Source organism: Electrona antarctica, assembly GCF_951216825.1.
Source record: "Electrona antarctica genome assembly, chromosome: 10".
Taxonomy (NCBI): domain Eukaryota; kingdom Metazoa; phylum Chordata; class Actinopteri; order Myctophiformes; family Myctophidae; genus Electrona; species Electrona antarctica.
In genome coordinates, this window is record NC_136791.1 from 42,920,258 (window position 1) to 42,930,060 (window position 9,803).

General features: G+C 43.5%; 1 long non-coding RNA gene across 2 annotated transcripts; it reads right to left on the reverse strand.

The window, feature by feature from the left end:
- Positions 1 to 7,633: 7,633 nt before the first annotated feature.
- Positions 7,634 to 8,849, reverse strand: LOC306931257. 2 transcript variants are annotated; one of them, XR_013790995.1, is made up of 5 exons: positions 8,789 to 8,849; positions 8,543 to 8,611; positions 8,344 to 8,391; positions 8,161 to 8,232; positions 7,634 to 8,070 (listed from the first exon to the last, which is right to left on the reverse strand). It is a non-coding gene; the product is annotated as an uncharacterized lncRNA (long non-coding RNA). The 2 variants fall into 2 exon arrangements; XR_013790996.1 differs by having other exon boundaries at positions 7,634 to 8,232.
- Positions 8,850 to 9,803: the final 954 nt, after the last annotated feature.

Genomic DNA, 9,803 nt, shown 5'->3' on the forward strand with positions numbered 1-9,803 from the left:
GCGCCACTTTTGCCCCTACTGGTACTCAGTCACATAGGTGGGTTAACACGGACATTGCGGTGTTTTTGAGTGGTTGCACCACTCAAAAAGCGTAGCAGTAACGGAGAAGAGAAGCAGACTGCAAGTAAACAGTGTGAGCTAAACAAGCATGGATTAATCCACTTTTGTTGTATTTTCGTTTTTTTATTTTCTCTTTACTGAGGGCAGACATTGGGAACTGATGAGAACGAGCCCCATACATTGGATGCATTACAACAGTAGCAGGGTAGAGAGGCAAGTCTCTTATACCCCATGGTGGGGCAGCGGTGGCCTAAGGGTTAGAGGAGCGCCCTTGTTGCCGAAAGGTTGCCGGTTCGATTCCCCTGCAGAAATCTGGGTGGGGAAGTGATTGTTATCACTCACCCAACACCGCTGAAGTGCCCTTGAGCAAGGCACTGAACCCCCAACTGCTCCCCCTGGAGCTGCTTAGTGGCCAACAGTATAAGACTGTGGTTGTACTGGTCAGCTCCCAGGTTTTAATGTGTGTGTGTGTGTGTGTGTGTGTGTGTGTGTGTGTGTGTGTGTGTGTGTGTGTGTGTGTGTGTGTGTGTGTGTGTGTGTGTGTGTGTGTGTGTGTGTGTGTGTGTGTGTGTGTGTGTGTGTGTGTTTCTATGTGCAGGGCGTTGCTGAAAATGAGCACCTGTGCTCAGCTACTTCCCTGGGTAAATAAAGAAATAAAATAAATTGTAACGCCGATGAATACCCAAGAGACGCGGAAACCATCAGTGGTTTAAAACAAGTACATTTACTCAAGTACTGTGCTTAACTCCTCACCGTTCACGTAGATCATGTAAATGAGCTTTAGTCTGGCCTCCCACCAAATCCGTAAATAAAAGTTATCACGTAAATCATTGTTTTAATCCATGTTTTGATCCGATCGAGTCGACAGCCGAGTCCCGTTAGCATGCTAGTGTCGAGTGTGACACTGGACGGCGCCATCTTAAGTTGCGCGCGCATCTACGTGCGTTCTATGTGCTGCTTTCAATGCCTTTTATCTCCAAAATGGGGCCATGAATGGCGTTTCTGGTCAAAACAAGGTTTTTCAACGGCCGATAGAAGGCGCTGTGATTGTCGCGGTCAGGTTTTTTTTCTGCACCCCGTGAGATATCAACCGGTTCGGACAACACACACACCATTATGTCATCGTAACATCCGGTTATGGATAGTCTTCTGAAAGAATATATATTCAAAGATTTGTGGCGCATTTTCACGATTTTTCAAAAATAGCAGACCTACAAGCTCGTAGTGTGCCACTCGGTGGCGCGCTATGAGCTTGTAGAGCTGCTATTTTTCAATAGCTAAAGTATAACATAATGCTTAGTTAAAACACCAAAAGAGGATCCCGCCCAGAATGGGTTCAAATAAGGGTTGAAAGGGGAAAAACCTTGGCAATGCACGATAAATAAATGAATTAATCCCGGCAGGGATTGTGTTACAGTACGTACAATTTTTGAGGTACTTTTACTTTACCTCCAATTTTCCATACTTTTACTACATCTCAGAGACAAATAGTGTGCTTTTACTCCACCACCACTTATTTGAAAACTTCAGCTACTTTGTAGATGTTTATTATTGTTTCAAAACATACATTATCCACTTCAGCCCTATTTCAACTTTGGTATTCTCTATTGAGCAAGTGAAGACCTGTTTTAGTGTAAGATTGACGAATACAAAAATATTTTCTAATCTGTTCAGCCACAACTGCAGGTATGAGAACCATGAGGTCAGTGATTACAGAGCTATGTATAGAGCTCTGTAGAGCTATACTTTAGCTATTGAAAAATAGCAGATCTACAAGCTCATAGCGCGCCACCGAGTGCCGCGCTACGAGCTTGTAGGTCTGCTATTTTTGAAAAATCGTGAAAATGTAGTGCACATCTTTGAATATATTCACAGCGAAGGTTTTTAACTCAAATCTTTGCTTCTGGGAGGTCCCTGGAACAACATATTTTCAGATGGGGGTCGGCAGCCAATTACAGTACATATAATCTTTTTCAGAAAACTGTCAGGATTTAGAAGGCATTTGTAGAATCGTCCTCAGGTCAAAATGGAGGCAAATACTGACTATTTCTTTTTTTTATCTGGGACCCCAATCTACACTGTAAAATCTTCAGTATAAATGTTTCCTTCTTGATAGGAACTCCAGGATTGGCCTCTGTGGACGCTGAAGGGGCCGCGGCGTGTGGACCCAGGCTTCACTTCAGGACAGGGTGTGAGGTCGTCGTCTTCTGACTCAGCGAGGTTAGAGCGCCGGGCCCTTTTTGGTGCCGGATCAGACAGCCTCATAGTGGTCCCTGGACTCCATATTGAGAAACCGTGTTTTAACCCATTTAGGCCCGACGTCGACATTTTTAAAAAAAAGTATTTTTAAAATGTCTTTTCTGAAAAACCTCATCAGTGGTTCTCAATATTTAATGTCAAGGACCGCAAAAATGATATGTAATATGCCGCCGACCCCCCCTGGAAGTAAAGATTTGAGTTAAAAACTGAAACAATATATATTCAAAGATTTGAGGCACATTTTCACGATTTTTCAAAAATAGCAGACCTACAAGTTCATAGCGCGGCACTCGATGCCGCGCTATGAGCTTGTAGATCTGCTATTTTCCAACAGCTAAAGCATAACGTAATGCTTATAACACCAACAGGGGTTCCCGCCCAGAATGGGTTAAAGAACCATAACGGTGGTCATGGCTGTTGTCATGTTTATCCCATTGACTTACAACTCACGGTATACTTGACATTACCGCCCTCTATTTCCCAAAGCATTCCATAGATTGTTTGATTTAGCAACTGGATTCCAGTCATTGCATTAGGACAGTGTTTCTCAACCTTTTTTGGGCCAGTGCCCCGATCCAATATCTAATAATGATGATAACCAGTAAGACGCCCTGAGGGCGAGAAGCGACCTCTCCCTTTAGGGCCATGATTCTGAGCATGATATGATACTGACATGATACTGACCACAATACTCACCATGATATGATACTGAGCATGATATGATACTGACCACAATACTGACCATGATATGATACTGAGCATGATATGATACTGACCACAATACTGAACATGATACTGAGCATGATATGATACTGACATGATACTGACCACAATAATGACCATGATATGATACTGACCACAATACTGACCATGATATGATACTGACCACAATACTGACCATGATATGATACTGACATGATACTGACCACAATAATGACCATGATATGATACTGACCACAATACTGACCATGATATGATACTGACCACAATACTGACCATGATATGATACTGACATGATACTGACCACAATACTGACCATGATACTGACCATGACATGATACTGACCACAATACTGACCATGATATGATACTGACATGATACTGACCATGATACTGACCATGATACTGACCATGATACTGACCATGACATGATACTGACCACAATACTGACCATGATACTGACCATGACATGATACTGACCACAATACTGACCATGATATGATACTGACATGATACTGACCATGATACTACCATGATACTGACCATGACATGATACTGACCACAATACTGACCATGATATGATACTGACCACGATACTGAGAATTATACTGACATGATACTGACATGATACTGACCACAATACTGAGCATGATACTGACCATGATACTTGTAAAGTTCAACTCTGTTCCACTCCAAAGGACATAAAAGGACGCAACTCCAATTTCCAACTCAATGATTTTTTATTTTCCAACTTTTAAGCTCAGTGTTGGCTTCATTGGTGATTGGCTGGTCGTTTCAGTTAGGTTGAAAACCTTTGAACACAAAGAAACAAAGATTAACAACATTGCCAAACAAATGATAATCCTTTCAAAACAGGTTCTCTTTTTAACCATTCTTGATTTTAAACATTAAATATTCTTAAATAATCAAATTTATTTTAAACAATTAGTGTTCTTAAACAATGAATGCCTAAATTAAGTCTTTTAAATTAACTTATTAAAGTCAACATTTTAAACAAATTAAACATGTCAAATTACTTTACCCTTTAAAGGTATATTCAGTGATTTTACTTAATTCAAATATCACTTTTTTCTGGATAATCCTCCCTACTATAGAGTGTGCTGACCATATAAGGAGTTCCTCCCTGTCCCCAGTGAGCCCCTGGGGTCAAAAAACCCTAGTTTCAGTTTTGGTGGCGGGTGGCAAAGCCTTCATCCAATCAGGATGAGAGGGGCCTTCCTCCAATCATGATCGACTGGGGGCGGGCCTTGGTGCACATGCTGTTGGCCTGTTGCACTTCCCCCCACTGTAAAGCGTGCATGTGCACATTTTGTTACCGGGGCGGACTGGGTGGTTTTCCAAATCACCCAAATCACTGAATGCTCCTTTAAGCTTGGATAAATGATTCAAGTTAAGTAAACATCTAGCATTTTAAATTGAATAAGTAGTTAAAGAAAATAGCTGAACTTTAAGCTTGTAGATCAGCTCTAATTGAACAAGGCATTTTAAACCTTTAACCCTGTAAGACCCGGATACATTTCTACTTGTAAAAAAGAGATTTCAACCTTACTACTACTTTGTACTACTAGGACTTATGTTAAAAAAATATGTTAAAACAATTAATTGTCCACATTTTAGTAGTCTATATTTATATTATATTATATTATATATTATTTATATTTTCTAAAGAGATACTTTTAAACATAAATGAAATCCAACTCAAGCAAGTTAATGTGTTCCTTCCCCACTTCAGACTGAAGCAGTTGAAGCTACTAAACACAATTAGCCAGATTTTAACCACATCAAACAGTGCAGTGCATACATAAGTTGTAAATAAAACAACTAAAGCAACTGACATGATACTGACCACAATACTGACCATGATACTGACATGATACTGACCACAATACTGACCATGATACTGACATGATACTGACCACAATACTGACATGATACTGACATGATACTGACCAATGTGACCATGATACTGGCATGATACTGACCATGATACTGACATTATACTGACCATGATACTGACCATGATACTGAACATCGTACCACGTGGTACATCATACTACAAGCTCACAGTGCGTCACATGATTCACATCTGAGCTTGTCGATCGGCTATTTTCACAAGTTCTGTTTTTGTTCCGTTTCATTGCAAGGTTTCCGCCCGGCAGCGACGTGACGCTTCTCTGTGATTGGACAACACACTGGCAGTGTTGTCCCGATGCCCCAACAGGCTAGGGAGGGGTAATCACAGCACTCCGGGGACGTTAAAAGAAGCGCACACCCAGGCCTCACAGAGAGGCCCTCAGGCCCGGGGGCCCGAGGTGAGGCTGAGGGATCAATCTCTGTCGGCCCTTTAAGCCATTTAGGCCTGACGTCGACAGTTTTCAGTTTGTATCTGTATCAGTGGTGCTCAATATTTCATGTCAAGAACCCCAAAAATTATATGTAATATGCCTCCGCCCCCATCAGAAAATATGTTCTTCCAGGGACCCCACAGAAGCAAAGATATGAGTTAAAATGTTCACTCTGTAACAATATATATTCAAAGATTTGAGGCACATTTTCACAAACTTTCAAAAATAGCAGACCTACAAGTTTGTAGATCTGCTATTTTTCAATAGTTAAAACACCAAAAGGGGTTCCCGCCCAAAATGGGTTAAGCCGTCACCACAACAACATGTGCCCATCGGCGGGTAACCACGACGACGTGAAAGTGGCGCGCGAGCACTTAGCGCCCGGTGACATCAATCACGTCCTGTCTTACAGCGGGCCGCCTGACCCACATACTGCCATGTATGGCAGGGGCCCCTGTGTGAGGGAGATAGAGACACAGTGTGTGTGTGTGTGTGTGCGCGTGTGCGTGCGTGCATGCGTGTCAACTGTCAATGTGTATATGTGCCTGCATACTGTACATTGATATTCGTCCCACGTTTGCATTTTTTCAGTGTGGATCTGTGTCTGTGTCAATGTTTGCGTACCTGGGTGTGTGTGTGTGTGTGTGTGTGTGTGTGTGTGTGTGTGTGTGTGTGTGTGTGTGTGTGTGTGTGTGTGTGTGTGTGTGTGTGTGTGTGTGTGTGTGTGTGTGTGTGTGTGTGTGTGTGTGTGTGTGTGTGTGTGTGTGTGTGTGTGTGTGTGTGTGTGTGTCTAGCACGAAAGTAGGTACCGATACTAACAACCGTCCGTCTGTTCAGTGGTCTCCTCAGCTGCTCTTACTAAAACGTCTGCTTTGGCCTGTTCTCCCTCTTTCCCCGTTTGTTAGCATAGTGAGATAACGATATCCGAACAATGGGAGGACGCAACTTCCCCGACAGTAGCCTTTGATGGCCGTCCCCAGATGCTTTTACAGCACTAAACCTGTCTGCACATTCACGCCAAAATGCTCCAGCCCACACTGCATATGAGGTGATGTTGTGGTAAATGATGCAACTTTCAACCTGTTTGTCCCTGTTTTGTGTCATGTCATTAAATGGTAAATGGGAGAGTTGTCCCGATGCCATTTCTTTCAGACCGAGTACGAGTACAAGTATTTAAATGTTAGTACTCGCCGATACCGAGTACCGATACGAGTACTTTTTTATTTTGGTTGAGTAACCTCTTATTTTACCCCCTTTTTTCCCACAATTTAATTTCATTGCCATGCCTACACTTGTCAGTTGTCATTTACTAGAATTTCGCGGGCCTTTGGCCCGCTCATCCTAGCTCCCTGCGCATCGCAAATCGGAGGAAGGAAATTGTGAGAGCAAAGGTAGACAAAGTCACAACATTTCAAAATGTAGTTCTCAGTGTATTTTTAATGGAGTGTTTTTTTAGGAAAGAATGTTAATGTTAACCGTGAATGTGTAGTAAAAGAAGCTGCAGTGCCATGAGGTTGCACAGATTTGGCCAGTAGAGCCTGCAGAATGGGATCATCATCATCTTCAGTGATGTAGTTCAATCAGAAATGGGATTTGTGAGAATGCAACAGCCTATACATTGCAGAGGCTGCAGAATTGGGGAAACAGAGAAGGTAGGGATAAAGTATACATTGAGACATCTCCACCAGGTATGTTGTGAATGGAATGACAATGCTATGTCTATGTTTGATTATCAGTTATGTAGACTAATCAACAATGAGGCTTGTAAGAATGCAACAGCCTTACGTTGATGGGGATGGTTTGGTGAAGACGCAGTTGTCGTGGAAAGGCCAACTTAGCAAAGGAACAATTGTATTTGGCAGCTGATCCAGAGGAGGGCGTGGAGGAGTGGGGTGATGTGGAAGGGGTGTTTGTGTTTCTGGTTCCAGAGATTGTCATGGTTGAGCCTGCAGAAAAGGAGACACAGATAAGGGATGAATCAACCACACAATGTGACATGTCCACCACAGATCATGTGAAAGGTAGTGATATTTCTGGAAAGTGTTAATCAGTGTTAGCAGCAGTTATGTATTATTCAGAAATGACATATGTAGAAATGACATGTAGCAATGCAACAGCCTTACCTCAATGGGGATTGTAGGGCCAGGAAGAACAGCGCGAAGCAAGTCTCGAAAAACCACATTGGCAGTATGACGTTCCGGCTGTCCATCTTTCTGCTTTATGGCATAGGTGAGAGCTTCTGGGTTACCTGTCCTTGAGCTGGCAACATAAAGCTGTCCGTGACTGAAGACAGGGGACGAAAGCCAGACCCCCACTCTTGTAAGTGTCTGGCCTTGGGATTTATTGATGGTGGTGGCAAAAGCGGTGCGGACTGGAAACTGTCGTCTGGCCCACTCAAAGTAGGAATGTCTAGGATCAGGAATGAACTTGATTCGAGGGATCAGGACTTCCTTTTGTGTGGCTGCAAGTTTGCACAGCAGCAGTTTGTTGTTGAGGGTTCTCAGGAAAAACAGTTTGGTGCCATTGCAGAGTCCGTCTTTGGGGCTGATGTTGCGCAGTAGCATCAAGGGCATTCCTGGCTTGAGGGTGATGAGGTGCCTGGGAAATCCATTGGGGCAGAGGGTGTTGAGGTATTCCACGTTGAACCGCATTCTGTCTTGGTAGTTCTCCAGGGTGTATGTGTAGTGGGACAATGTGATAGTTGTATTAGAGTTATTGAGGTGAAAGTGTAGATGTGAGTGTAGTGCGTTGGTTACCTGTGGTTTCTGCTGTGGCCATTGGCTGTGTTGTAGCCATCATGTGCTGCTGTTTGTCCAGGTTATGCTGAGCTGAGAAATTAAGACGGAGTGTATGTGACTATATATTCAGTACATGTAGGTATAACATACACACATATGCGTAATGCATTGAGGCAGAGGGCAACATATCTGAGGCCTTACCTCTGGTCCGTCTCACTCTGTCACGTGTTTGCTCCCGCCTGCGCTGACCTGGGTATGGATGTCAGTAGGGTGTGTAGACACAGAGGTACAAAATGTTATCGACATGTTATGCAGAGATATGTAGATAGATGTCTCTATACAGTGTGTCAGGATGCTCGGTACCAAGCAGTAAGGTTATCTGAATAACAGAAGTCAGTACCTCTGGCCTCAGCCACGTCCAATGAAGGTGTGTTGGCCATTTGTGGAGGAGTGCTGCCCTGGTGTTGAGCTGTGAAGTGATGTGTAGAGAGATAGTATGAGTTATGTAGAGCACAGGGTGTGAGTGTAGTGTACACAATTAATGTAGGTTATGTGATGAAGATACTGCAGTATCTGTGGAGAAAGAAACAGCAGTGTATTGCATTGTGCAATGTGCTGTGCAAAGTGTAGTTTTGAGCAAGTTTACCTGGTACATGTTGTGCTGCAGCTGCTGGAACCAAGCGTTGTGTTGGGGCTGTTGGCGTGTGAGTGGCGTGGGAGGGTCCATGTAGTAGTTCAGCTGCTTGATGCATGCATTTGCGTGTAGCTGTTGGCGATGGATGTTTTGCAGCCTATACATTGCAGAGGCTGCAGAATTGGGGAAACAGAGAAGGTAGGGATAAAGTATACATTGAGACATCTCCACCAGGTATGTTGTGAATGGAATGACAATGCTATGTCTATGTTTGATTATCAGTTATGTAGACTAATCAACAATGAGACTTGTAAGAATGCAACAGCCTTACGTTGATGGGGATGGTTTGGGGAAGACGCAGTTGTCGTGGAAAGGCCAACTTAGCAAAGGAACAATTGTATTTGGCAGCTGATCCAAAGGAGGGCGTGGAGGAGTGGGGTGATGTGGAAGGGGTGTTTGTGTTTCTGGTTCCAGAGATTGTCATGGTTGAGCCTGCAGAAAAGGAGACACAGATAAGGGATGAATCAACCACACAATGTGACATGTCCACCACAGATCATGTGAAAGGTAGTGATATTTCTGGAAAGTGTTAATCAGTGTTAGCAGCAGTTATGTATTATTCAGAAATGACATATGTAGAAATGACATGTAGCAATGCAACAGCCTTACCTCAATGGGGATTGTAGGGCCAGGAAGAACAGCGCGAAGCAAGTCTCGAAAAACCACATTGGCAGTATGATGTTCCGGCTGTCCTTCTTTCTGCTTTATGGCATAGGTGAGAGCTTCTGGGTTACCTGTCCTTGAGCTGGCAACATAAAGCTGTCCGTGACTGAAGACAGGGGACGAAAGCCAGACCCCCACTCTTGTAAGTGTCTGGCCTTGGGATTTATTGATGGTGGTGGCAAAAGCGGTGCGGACTGGAAACTGTCGTCTGGCCCACTCAAAGTAGGAATGTCTAGGATCAGGACTTCCTTTTGTGTGGCTGCAAGTTTGCACAGCAGCAGTTTGTTGTTGAGGGTTCTCAGGA